This window comes from Protopterus annectens, chromosome 1.part1 (assembly GCF_019279795.1).
Source record: "Protopterus annectens isolate FY-2018-M chromosome 1.part1, PAN1.0, whole genome shotgun sequence".
Lineage (NCBI taxonomy): Eukaryota > Metazoa > Chordata > Ceratodontiformes > Protopteridae > Protopterus > Protopterus annectens.
Genome location: NC_056726.1, coordinates 278009330 through 278023190, shown reverse-complemented (window position 1 = coordinate 278023190; position 13861 = coordinate 278009330).

The window sequence follows — 13861 nt, the reverse complement described above, 5'->3', positions numbered from 1 at the left end:
ATACCTAATAAACAACAGGTTGCCGAATGACATGAATTAATGTACTGTTTATGCTAGTCTGCTGTTAATTAACTCTGAATTACCATCTAGTATTTATCATGCATTTTTCCCTGCATTACTGTTACTATATATAGTGTGTAATATCTATAGAGCACATTGTGTCTGTAGTCAGGACTTTACGCCACAGAGCCAGGGTTGTTACAGTTCTTCTTTATGCTAGTTACATTTTCTTTTTCATTTGACAAAGAAAAAAACAAATCCCTTATTAGACTGATTTAGCTTCATTCTGATATATTATTTTTATGGTGTTTTAAAACTATCCTTAGGCAAAATACTTCAGCATTTTTTCATTAGCATGCAAATAAATCTTAAACTTGTTTCTGACAATAAGTTAATAAATAAATAAATACATCTTGGATCTTGTTTCAGAAAAAAAAGTCGTCAAAAACAAAAGTTTTCATTTGGCAAGTAAAAAAGCATATTTAAAATAATTACAAAGTGCAATGGAATATATATGGAACACATTTTGTGAAATACCCAGGGGCTTGGCATGTCATAAGCCACAGGCAGAATTCCAAGAGTTCTTTGAAGTGAATTAAATATCTGTTCTCTCCATAGTTGTATAGAGACTCATTTCTGTGTTATTTTCTAATGCCACAATTAGAATAATTTAGCTGTGCTGTAAAACACATTTAGATGTTCTAAATATACAATAAAATAGTCATTTTATTGGAATTCAGTCACCAGGCAGATGATGCAAAAGATATGCTAACACATACATTTCATTTTGGTGTCAGGCTGACTTACAGGTACTTTAACCAGTGTGGCCATACACTGTTAAGACATGTGACTGTTTCTTTGCAGAGACCTCTAACCTGTTTGAACTGATGTGATTCTATATGTAGGAAATGTATATGAAGAACGTGAATTTTCCTTTACCAATCTCATTTACTTTTCCATTTTAACTGTTAGTTCAGTGCAACAGCCTGTATTTTCATCCAGTGTTTTTCGTTGTTCATTTTCCTGCATTGGCAATATCTAAAGTCTGCTGAGGAATGCAAGTATTTCTATAGAAATTATATTTCTGCTCCAACATGCTGTACACCTAGTGATTTTACATATATATATATATATATATATATATATATATATATATATATATTTTTTTTTTGTGCATAAGAGTTCTTTTTTTTTCCCATTCCTTATGTGCAAGGTGTACTCCACATGCTTTGTCTACTATATATATATATATATATATATATATATATATATATATATATATATAAAATCAAATGCAAGACTGACTCACAGTAGATATAAGGAATATTTCTACCACTATCAGTTTCAGAGTAAGAATGCAAATCAACTAAATAGTGCATTTTTTGTGAATTTTTCCTGAATATTTGTCCTTCAAAAACAGTATATTTCAGCCTATTTTCTGTCCATGGGATTCAAATAGATGTATTTCATCCTGTGGGTAATACAGTTACATGGGATTGTGCAGTACATAACTATCCTACCAGCACTACTGTTCATTACTGCAAATTCAGTGTGTGTGTGTGTGTGTGTGTGTGTGTGTGTGTGTGTGTGTGTGTGTGTGTGTGTGTGTGTGTGTGTGTGTGTGTGTGTGTTATGAAATACCATAAGAAATAATGTACAGCAGCATTCCACTGAGCTATAGTTCCCTAACAAATGATTCTGAAATGGTGCAAACTGCAGAGCCTTGAGATATATATGAAAAATAAAATTGCAGTAGTCTATGTGGCTCCAGTGGCATAGAGAGATAAACCTCTGACTATGATCCAGGTAACTCAGGCTTGATTATCAGCTCAGGCAACTGATGGAAGCAACAGGGAGGGAGGAAGAGATGGGCATTACCATTCCATATGGGTGGACTTATGGGTAGCTACCATACCAGTCCCTGGTGGATGCTGGGGAAGGCAGATTGGAAAAAAAATTAGGGGGTGGGTTTGAGATAAGGATGTCACCCCATAGGCACAAGGTACAAGGTTTGATTCTGACCTCGGTTTATTGTCTAAGCTTGAAATGGCCCTTCAGAGTAGTTAGCTTAATATTCACCTATGAACCTGTAGTGTTGTGGACCCAAAATTTCGATACTTCCTGCCCTGCTGCTCATTGACCTTCACTAGTTGCTGTAATAAGTTTGTAGGGTAGAGACAGGCACACATCTTTGTGCTTCCTTGTACAAGACTGACGTCCCTGAGGCTAAACCATGCAGTTTGAGTTGCATATAACCAGGCTATATCTATTTATGTAAGGAGTACTGCAACCTGACAACACAGAGGTTCATAGGTTCATACTAGGCTATCTGCCCTAGGGCATTTATAAGCCTAGCCAGAATGTGTTTGGCTTTCGCCACCCATTTTAAATTAATTTTGCTATGCCCTTTTTCGAGGTTAGTATACTGTGCCTCTGTCTAACAGTGACACAGAAGTGATACCCGGGGTAAACCTACGATCTCCCATCCACTCATCAAGACTCCTCTTGAAGAGAGTCAATGAGGGACTCTGCCTAACCTGGACTGGGATTTTATTCCAGAGTGAAGGGAGCCTCTGGGTTATGAATCTGTCCCTCCAGCATGTCCTATTTATTTCAGTGCTGAGGTTCAAGTCTCGAGCACGAGCTTGATGGGATTTGGATTTTCTGAGGTGCAGCATGTCCATTAATTCCGGGTTGGACATGGCTTTATACGTCAGGCACAGATCGCCTCTGAGCAGGCGGTATGCCACTGAGTAGAGCTGGAGTTTCTTTAACCGGGTAGCATATGGCATCTGTTTGAGCCCTTTGATCCTCTTGGTGAGGTACTTTTGGGGTCTTTCCAGTTGCTGCAGGTGTCTGGTAAGGTACATCCCAAAAGGGGCATTGTACTCAATTATGGGCCTGATGAGGGATGAGTAAAGAGGCACGATGACCTCCCCTGATCTAGATGTGAATCCCTTCATGATTAGGTGGGCTATATAAAATGTTTTTCTAACCACTTTGGCAACGTGGTTGTCAAATGGGAGATTGCTATCAACTTGGGTCCCCAGGTCTCTAATTACTTCTTCCATACTTAATGGATTACCACCTATGTGGTAATTTGTGGGCACTTTGTTTTTGCCAAAGGGGATGACTATACACTTTTTGGGGTTTAGCTTGAGGCCATGGCTCTGGCACCAGTTGTCTGTTTCTATGAGGCCCTTTTGTAGGATGCTTGTGTCGGCTGGAGAGTCTATTATGGCACCCAGTTTGCAGTCATCTGCAAACTTGGTCAGCCACAGTCCTTCCGTGTTAGCCTGTACCTCCGAGAAATATATACCGAACAAGAGATGTCCCAGGACTGAGCCTTGTGGGATGCCACTTGTAACTGGTTTGGAGTCTGACATGACTCCAGCAATTCTAACCATGTGGGTTCTGTCCTTGAGCCAGTTTGCAACCCATCTAGTGACATAGGGGTTTATATTTAAGCTGGTGAGCTTATCTATAATGCCCGAGTGGGGTATTGTATCGAAGGCTTTTGCAAGGTCCAGGTAGGCTGTGTGGACCACCTTCCCCTCGTCAATGGCCTTGGTGACTGTTTCAAAGAAATCGACCAGGTTTAAGAGGCAGGATTTGCCCTTAACAAAGCCGAACTGGGTAGGATCCAGTGTCTGTAGGTCCCCAATATCTTTATTTATGAGGTCCATGATGATCCTTTCCATAGCTTTGCAGACCAAGCTAGTCAAGCTTATGGGGCGATAGTTTCCAGGATCCGTTGAGGCACCACCTTTGTGGAGAGGGACCACTGTTGCTCTACGCCACTCTTTGGGTACATATCCTGTATTAAGGCTGAGATTGAACAGTAGTTTTATGTTTGGGTTTAGTTCTTCTTGGAGTTCATGTAGGACGCAGCCCGGGACACCGTCTTGTCCCATTGATGCTGTGTTTTTTGCTTTGGAGAGGGTGGCTCTTACCTGAGCATCTGAGATGTCAGGGGGGCAGAACTCTGCTGGGATAGATATTTGCCCTTTTGGTGGGGAAGGGGGGGAGAAGTTTGCACTGAACCTGTCAGCTAGGATGTTGGCAAATGTTTGTGGGTTTGGTGTATTTTTTGTCATTTTGGACTAATTCTGAGCATATCTGGGAATTTGCACCCAGGTTCCTAACATAACTAAAGAAAGCCTTGTGATTATCCTTAGTGTCCTGTGCAATTTTTCTCTCGAAGCTGGCCTTAGACGATTTTATGAGTGCCCGTAGTTTTTTGCTAATACTATTCAGAGATGCCTCCCCTTTTTGGGATTTTGCTCTATCATGTAGTAGCTTCCTCCTTCTATTGTATAGTTTGTTTATGGCTGGGGTCCACCAGACAGGATGCCTAACTTTGGAGGATTGGGTCTTGGTTTTATTTGGGATTGCATGATCCATGCATTCCTGAAGGTGTTCATAGAATGCGTTTATAAGGGATTCTGCGGTCTGGGCCATATTTTCCACAGGCCTGGAGGCTTTGAAGGATTCCACCTCGGTTTTGAGGAGTGTGAAATTTGCTTTAGAGAAGTTTTTCACTGTGGTTTTCTGGGCAGGGGCTGGGGTCGGGATGTGAATATCTAGTGAGATTAGTTTATGGTCTGATCTTACCAGTGAGGGATACACTTCTGGTCTGGAGCATAGAGTCCCCATGTTGGTGATGATCAGGTCCAGTATGTTATCCCCTCTTGTGGGAGTGGCAACAAGTTGTTCCATAGCATTTGAGTTTATAAATTCTAGGAACCTTTGAGCTAGGGTGTTGGAGCTAGAGTAATGCTCCCAGTCTGTTAGGGTAGTTGAAGTCGCCCAATATAATGGTGTTTGGAGAGACCTTCATATTTTCCAGTGTTCTCAGGAAGGCCGAGTGGGGTTCCTGGGTTTGGGAGGGTGGTCTGTAGTAGGCTATAAACTGGAAGGCAGTTTTACCCACTGTTAGTTGCACATGGATAGTCTCTGATGCTTCGTGCTGTGCCACCATCCTGGAGGTGTGGGTATCTTTGACGAATATTGATACTCCTCCTCCTTTTGTGGTTCGGTCCAAGTTTTGGGGCCGAAAAACTTGGTATGAGGTATAACCTGGTAGTGCTGGGGTGCACTCGGGAGCCTTGAACCAGGTTTCTGTTACTGCACAGATATCGATGTTCTCCATGCTAAGGAGAGTTTTGAGTGCGTGCATCTTGAGGTTTAGACTTCTGGCATTGTGTAGCATTACTCTTAGTTTCTTATCCCTTGTGATACCTATGGAGGTGGGTTTGTCTTTTGAGCCTTGCCTAAAAAAGGCACTATGGGGTTGGCAAGAGCCTTTGCCAATATCCAAAAGCCCAGGGGTGACAGGTGCAAGCCGTCCCTAGCGAAGCATCGTGGCTTGTCGAGCATGTCATCCCAGGCAGACAGGCATTGGATCCCCTTTGAATGACACCAATACTTAAGCCAATTGTTGAAATTGATCAGCTTGTCTTCATATTGTGGCATCATTCTTGGTGAGGGTAAGATGCTACTCAAGGTCAGGGTCATACCAGCCTGAGCTACATGCTCAGAGACCTCCTCTATGTCTCTTTTCATGTAGTCCAGGGAGGTACGTCTCAGGTCATTCACACCAGCATGGACAATGACTAAGTCATATTTTTTCTTGCCTTGGAGTGACCTGAGTGCTTGTGTTATGGGGCGGATCCTAGCACCCAACAGGCAGCTCACCGTGACCTTCTCCTTGTTCAGCCTGGTGAGCAGGACGTCAGTGTGTCTGATGATAGAGTCACCTATTACAAGTGTATCAGGTGTGTTGTTTAGCCTTAAGGGCTGTGACTGTTCAGCACACTGGCTTTGTGAGCTATGTGTTGCACGTGTTTTGTTTTGGGGTAGCGGTTGCTTGGGTGCCTGCTTTGGAGGTCTCTGCTTCTTAGGCAGATTTTTATTTAGAGCCTCCGAGTATGTTTTTGTGTGTTTATGTGTTTGGTTTGCTGTCGTGGTAGGTCTATGTGAGACTGGAATTGTAGTGAGTGTGGTTTCCTTCTCCTCCTGACTGGTTACACTAGTACTGAGTTGAGAGAGCTTAACCTCCAGTTTTGCTATATGGTTGCATCTCTCACATGTGTTGGAATTTGTTGGGAGGAGGAGAGGGTTGTCTGTGTACATGAGGCAGTTGTAACATTGCCTCAAGATTCCCAGATTCACCAGCTGGACCAGAGAGGAGATTGACAACTGATCTTTGGACATGCTAGAATAGTACTGGGAATTCCTTTATAACTGAAAAAAAGGGCCAATGGGGAACAAACTACTCAAGGTGAGTTTATGAGGGTGTAGTGCTTTTAATTTTTTAGTGCTGACTTATATAATTGCTTTAGTGAGCAAGTGCCAGGCTTTAGAGTGGGAATAGGGTGTTTATTATGAGAACTAGATCAGTTCTAAGGGAAAAAGTGAAGAGCAGACTTTGTGGAGCCGAGAAAGATTTAAACCCAATTAAGCGGCGCTGCCCGATGCTGCGCTATGCGCAAAATCACGCAAAGCCGCGCTAAAGCGGGTTTTATACAGGGGGACTTGAAAGAGCTAAAAATTGGCCCAAAATGGCCAATAGACTACCAGATTCCTGTGCTGGGAACACTCCTCCAGGGATAGATAGGCTGCTCCAAGCTCCCCACTGCCACTGGTGAACAAAGAAGCCTCCCTTTATCCAAGAAAGGAAATGGGCAACACAGGAACTTTCCAAAAGTCCAGAATACAGCAAAGCCTGTATATGGACTTCTCTAGGTCAGGAAAGATGGGAAACAAGGATATATTTTTTTTTGCAACAAACAGCAGGAAAATGCAATAAATATGTAACACAGGCTAGCGCACTTGAATGTGTAGCCTCAACAGGTAAAAGCAACAAACAAGACAAACTTTAAAAGTGCAGGTGCAAAAACAACTTTAAACAGTTTAAATCAGTTCAAGAAGCAAAAATACTTGCAGTTTAGCTAGATCGGACAGTCGCCCAGGTAGTAGCAGGAAAACAAACACTTTTATCAGAGGCATGTGATATGCAAATCAGGCACCCAAAACAACATATCTGGGAAAGGCATCTGTGGCACAAATTATACTTAGCCTAACTCAGCATAACATTAATGAGATTATCTGGAGATAGTGTTGTGTAATGGGGTTTTCCATTATGCCATTTTTTTATAATGGGATTGGCATATTTATTGATTCATTGATTTATTTTCTAGCACCCACTCTATGCTGTTTAGAGCTTTGAGGAAGTTAGACCAATCTCAGCAAGTAGCAGGTATAATGAAGGAAAGCAGTCCTATATTGGATTCCAGCATTTTACAGAATAAGCATATTCACATGCATGCCACACATACAAAGACACACACACACACACACACACACACACACACACACACACACACACTCAGTCACACACATACACTTCAACAAGCAATTCAGATAATTGTCAGTCTATGTATTGTCATGTCAATGAGATGTAAAAGTTCACAGAGAGACAGGGGGAACATGTAGTCTCCATAATGAAGGAACGCCACCTAAGGATAAAAAAAAAAATCAGATGGATATAATTAATTGTGCAGTTATAAATGTCATAAATGTATCACATGAGTATAATGTTTAGCTTAGCACAGCTCTTCACTTAATAAACTGCCAGGAATTCTTTATGAATACCACCCTATATCCAACACACACACACACACACACACACACACACACACACACACACACACACACACACACACACACACACACACACACACACACACACACACACACACACACACACACATTTGGACAAAATGGATGTGGCTGTAAGGAGTATGGTTAGCTTATGTCCTAGCTGTGCTCCTGTACCTATGTAGTAGTAGTAGTCCCTCAGGTAGTTTAACTTGCTGAAATGTTGCTCTCAGTCCACTTTCTCTCCATATCACAGCATCATGGACACTTCCAGGGTGTGTTGCCATGCTGTTTTTTATGCTGCCATCTGTTTCTCACAAAACCTGGCAGCTGATGGATGGCCAGCCCTTTTTGTTTATGTATCAGTCTGCTTCAGGATGTACTGGCATCTTGATAGGTAAGTGTGTGCAATCTATTGCATTGAGTACATAGGGAGAGGTTTGCGATGCTGTAAAACCGGTGCATTACAGTTATCTCTACAGAGGATTGATAGAAAGTGTATGCATTCATCCACCCTGCTGCACATTGCTTCCAGGAATTTTGCCAGGATACTGCTGACAGTTGTCTCTGATACTCCCACAGCATCCCCCATGTGTCTCTGGAATGTCCCAGATGCAAGTACACCCAGGCTGAGACACACTTTGGTTTCAAGGGGATGGGGTTTCCTCCCAGGATTTGCACAAACGTATGTGGGGCACACATGTTGCAGACAGCCTGGTCCAGTTGTCTGTCAATTATCTGCTGGTCTGACAACTGGTTTAGTTGCAGCCTTGCTCTGACTCTAGCTGGCTGCCTTGTTGGATGCATAGCCACAGCCTCACTTATGGCTTGTATCACTACATCCTGTTGCAATTCATTAACAGCAGGTTGCATTTTTATATATTTTTTGATCATTTGCTATGAATTTCAACAAAATCCGTAACATTCACTTTATTTTCTTGGGGTCTGTAAAGCATATGCTGACAATTTCAGAAATAGAGTTGGTGTGGCTGTTTGTTGCATTTAGGTTGTAGTCTGTATGCACAATGTATTTTGGAATCAGACCGATATACGCAGAATACATTATTATCCTACACTGAATATCTAAGCACTCAGACTGCCTTCAACATGTCTTCTGATATTGCATCCACAGCAGATGCATTGAAGTCTTCCTTCAGCATGTTGTGCTGTTCGCAAATAGCTTCCTTGAACTTTATAGAGTCCAGCTCACTATACTTGCTAGGTGTAGTTATTTCAATAATTATTCTACTTTTGCCACTTTCTTCTTCATATCGGGTGCCTGGTTTTCTAACATCTACTTTCCTAAATATTTTTCTTAATGTTTTTCTAGTTAGTGTTTTCACTGCCTCTCAAAGTCTTGTTTATTGCAGTGTTTGCACAGTTTCCATTATATCAACCTTGACACATTAGTGTATCCTTCAGTATATAGACCTACTTCTTCTTCTTCTTTCAACTTTTTCCCAGTTAGGGGTCACCACAGCGGATCACCTGTCCGCTCATGATTGGCAGTAGAGTTTTGCGGTGTTGAGTTGCCAGCCCGGTGCCCAACCTTCCACAGAAGGCACACACATGCACACACTGACACTTAGGGCCAATTTAGAGTGTCCAATCCACCTACAGCATGTCTTTGGGATGTGGGAGGAAACCAGAGCACCCAGAGGAAACCCACGCAACCACAGGGAGGACATGCAGACTCCACACAGAAGGCACCACAGCCGAGAATCGAACCGGAGAACCTCTTGCTGTGAGGCGGCAACGCTAACCACTGCACCACCGTGGCCGCCCATCCTTCAGTATATAGACCTAAAGGTGTAAAATAAAATACAGTGGGTAAGATAAATTGTTGCCTGAAGTTTATTCCTGTGTGCAGATGCAATTTTCAGTATTAGTGCCAGTGATCTGAAATATTAATTACTAGCTGTGTTCCCATTTGTTCATATCATATTGCTGACCCTTCATATATTCTCAGATGTTTCCACACTTCCTCTTGCTCCAATTCCTCTGTATCACATTTATCTCCCAAACTAATATTTTATTAATGTTTTAATTTCCTGATATAAATGTTGCTTTTCCACATTTAGCAATGCCAGGTACCATTCTTATATAATCTGAAGAGGATTATTTGCTTGTCTGCTGAGCTGTACAGTTTTCCTGAGAGTCTTTTTGCCTTTATTTTATTTCTCCCTGTCTTTTGAGTTTGTAATCACATGATGGGAATGGACCCCAGTCCTAAATCAAAGTATGATTAAAGTTCATGAAATTAGTATTGTTTCAATCTTTGATGTTAGCCAGAAGTGCTCTTCACAGCACCCGCAATGTGTTCAACAATGACTCCTTCTGCAGTTTCTATGGAATTACATGTATCAATATCATATCTAAGCACAATTGTAAATTATTTTTTATAAGACCCGTTACTCCTACTACTATTGGGACTGTCTGGGTATCCTTCTTCCACATGGCTCTTGCCTCTGCCTGCACATCCTGGTATTTTATGGCTTTGTGTCTCTCTGTACATATGACACTATAGTCACTGGGTGTAGTAATTTCAATGATCAATGCTACTTTTGTCTTCTTTTACTACTATATCTGGTTTTCTTGCATCTGTCTTTTGAACTGCTGCTAATAGGTGATCCCTTGTGATGTAGACATTATAATTTTCTATGATGCTTTTGGCTCATTTTTACAGTGTTTTTAAGCAACTTCAATATTATAATGTTTGCACAATTCCTAATGCAACAGTCTTGCCAGATTATTATGCCTTTCAGTGTACAGTCTTTCTGCCATTAGTATATCACAAGCAGCAACAAGATGTGCTACTGTTTCCAATTCTGTTTTACAAAACCTATATTTGTCTGTTTTTCCCACATGTTCAATGGACTTTGTAAACCAACGTGTATGAAGTCCACTATCTTGGGCCACCAATATTAACCTTTCGTCTTTTGGTTTAAATTCACCTCTCCTTAAACATTCCTGCATTCGATCCTGATCAACATGAGGTCGTTGCAAGAGTTTTCTACACTTGCAACTATATTTATACATTTTCCACAATTCTTGCCTTCTAGTCAGATCCTTCACCATATATTCTTTCTTTTGTTTTTGGCACATTCAGTTGCTGCTTGAGTTTTAACTACTTCTGGTTTGATTCCCATTCCCCCTTGATGCCGATATGCTTCTGCTAAACTAAGCAGGGAAGTCATCTTATTCTCCTCATGTTTTAAAATGCTCACTACATTCAGGTCTTGTGAGTTCAGCAGATATGTATGCAATCCTACAATTACAGATCGATTTTGAGGAGGCCCACACCTCCTTCAAAACAGAATATATAGTCTTGGTATGCAGTGATTTTTATAAATCATTTGATGAGCATGAAGCATCCTTCTTGTTTTTCTGTCCAACCTATCCAACGCTTTTTGGGGCTAGTCAATCACTCTAAAACTGTATGTTAAGATAGGAAGAGCAAATTGGTTTATAGCTTGGACTTTGTTCCTAGATGTCAAGGCTGTTTTCAGTATTAATTTAAGTCTTCTAAAATATTACTTATTAAGTTTTACTTGCATATGTTCATGTTTTATTGTTGATCCTTCATCAATTCCCAAATATTTATACACTCCTTCTTGCTCAAGTTCTTTTATATCACATTCTTGTCCCAAACTGATGTTTTCTTGGTGCTGCAGTTTTCCTGCTTTAAAGGTTGCTTTTGCACATTTATCAAGATCAAATGACATTTTTATATCATCTAAAAAATGTTGACCACTTGCAGTTGGCTTTCACTTCCTTATCTGATGAAATATACAGTTTTAAATCATCGACAAAAAGAAGATGTGAAGTCTTTATACTTTGTTGTATTCTGGGTGCCAAATTGTAGCCATGACCTAATCTGTTAATTAGACAGCTTAATGGGTTAAGGACAAGACAAAAGAGCAGCAGTGACAGAGTCACTCTGGAATATCCCCCTTTGGATTTTTATCCCTGGAATAATAATTTGTCCTTTATCATGGTTTAACTGCAAAGTAGTTTGCCACTGCTTCATGGCTGCTGTAATGTAATCGATCAGAGTAGGTTGTGTCTTATACATTTTAAGCACTATTTTATCCATGAATGTGGGATACTACTAAATGCTTTTTTGTAGCCTATCCATGCCATACTTAGATTCTTCCCTTTTTTTACAGTTCTTCATTATGACTTTATTTAACAACAAATGATCCTTTGTTCCATATGACTTTCTTTTATTACCCTTTTGTTCTAGTGCCCTGATTGAGTTTTCCTCTAAATGACTATAAACTGTCAGCATCAATTCCAGTGTATAGTTTACAGATGGTTGGAAGGCAAATTATTTATTTATTTATTCATTTATTTATTTGCAGTTTGTTAACCGGGAAAGTCCATTGGGCCAGAATGAGCCAGTTTTCAATGGAGGCTCAGGGAGAAAATCTCCATATACAATTATTACAAAGCTAATATCAACAAAGTTAACGACAATTTTCAAAAACTGCTAAAACTACAGTAATATAGAAGACATAATAATAACATTTGAGGAAGGTGTTGTAACACAGTATTGAATGAAATTAAAACATAAGTATTTTGGAGTACATACGTATAATTTGGAGTGCAGGCATTTATGCCCTCAAAGTTTCATGAGGTGAGAGGTAGGAAGAATTAGAGGAGGAGTGTAGAATAGTGAGAGGTGAATAGGTTGAGTTATGAGAAAGTAAAAAAGGGGGAGGGAGTGGAAATGAAATGAAGGGAATCACTAGGGTGAGTTATGAGAAAGGAAAAAGGGAGAGGGAGTGGAAATTAAATGAAGGGAGTCACTAGGGTGAGTTATGAGAAAGAAAAAGGGAGATGGAGTGGAAATGAAATGAAGGGAGTCACTAGGGTGAGTTATAAGAAAGGAAAAAGGGAGAGGGAGTGGAAATGAAATGAAGGGAGTCACTAGGGTGAGTTATGAGAGGAAAAGGGAGCAGGAGTAGAAATGAAATGAAGGGAATCACTAGGGTGAGTTATGAGAGTAGATAAAGGGAGAGGGAGTGGAAATGAAATGAAGGGAGTCACTAGGGTGAGTTATGAGAAAGGAAAAACGGAGAGGGAATGGGAATGAAATGAAGGGAGTCACTAGGGTGAGTTATGAGAAAGGAGAAAATGGAGAGAGAATGGAAATGAAATGAAGGGAGTCACTAGGGTGAGTTATGAGAAAGGAAAAAGGGAGAGGGAGTGGAAATGAAATGAAGGGAGGCATTAGGGGGAGTTATGAGAAAGGAGAAAATGGAGAGGGAATGGAAATGAAATGAAGGGAGTCACTAGGCTGAGTTATGAGAAAGGAAAAAGGGAGAGGGAGTGGAAATGAAATGAAGGGAGTCATTAGGGTGAGTTATGAGAAAGGAAAAAGGGAGATGGAGTGGAAATGAAATGAAGGGAGTCACTAGGGTGAGTTATGAGAAAGGAAAAAGGGAGATGGAGTGGATATGAAATGAAGGGAGTCACTAGGGTGAGTTATGAGAGGTGAAAAGGGAGAGGGAGTGGAAATGAAATGAAGGGAGTCACTAGGGTGAGTTATGAGAGGAGAAAAGGGAGAGGGAGTGGAAATGAAATGAAGGGAGTCACTAGGGTGATTTATGAGAGGTGAAAAGGGAGAGGGAGTGGAAACAAAATGAAGGGAATCACTAGGGTGAGTTATGAGAGGAGAAAAGGGAGAGGGAGTGGAAATGAAATGAAGGGAGTCACTAGGGTGATTTATGAGAGGTGAAAAGGGAGAGGGAGTGGAAATGAAATGAAGGGAGTCACTAGGGAGAGTTATGAGAAAGGAAAAAGGGAGAGGGAGTGGAAATGAAATGAAGGGAGTCACTAGGCTGTGTTATGAGAAAGGAGAAAAGGGAGAGGGAATGGAAATGAAATGAAGGGAGTCACTAGGCTGAGTTCTGAGAAGGGAGAGAGAGTGGGAATGAAATGAAGGGAGGCATTAGGGGGAGTTATGAAAAAGGAGAAAAAAGGAAGGGGGACCAGAAATTATATAGAGGGGGCCAGGTGGGGTGAGAGCATGAACATTCCCAGTGAGAACAGAGATGGGAATGGAGCATGGTTTTGAAGGCGGAGTGGTTTTGGGTGATTTGAGTGTAGGGGGAAGTGAATTCCATAGACAAGCAAGGGAGAAAGACAGGAGAAATTGCCTAGGTGAGCATAAGAGTTTGTACACTTCGAGGAG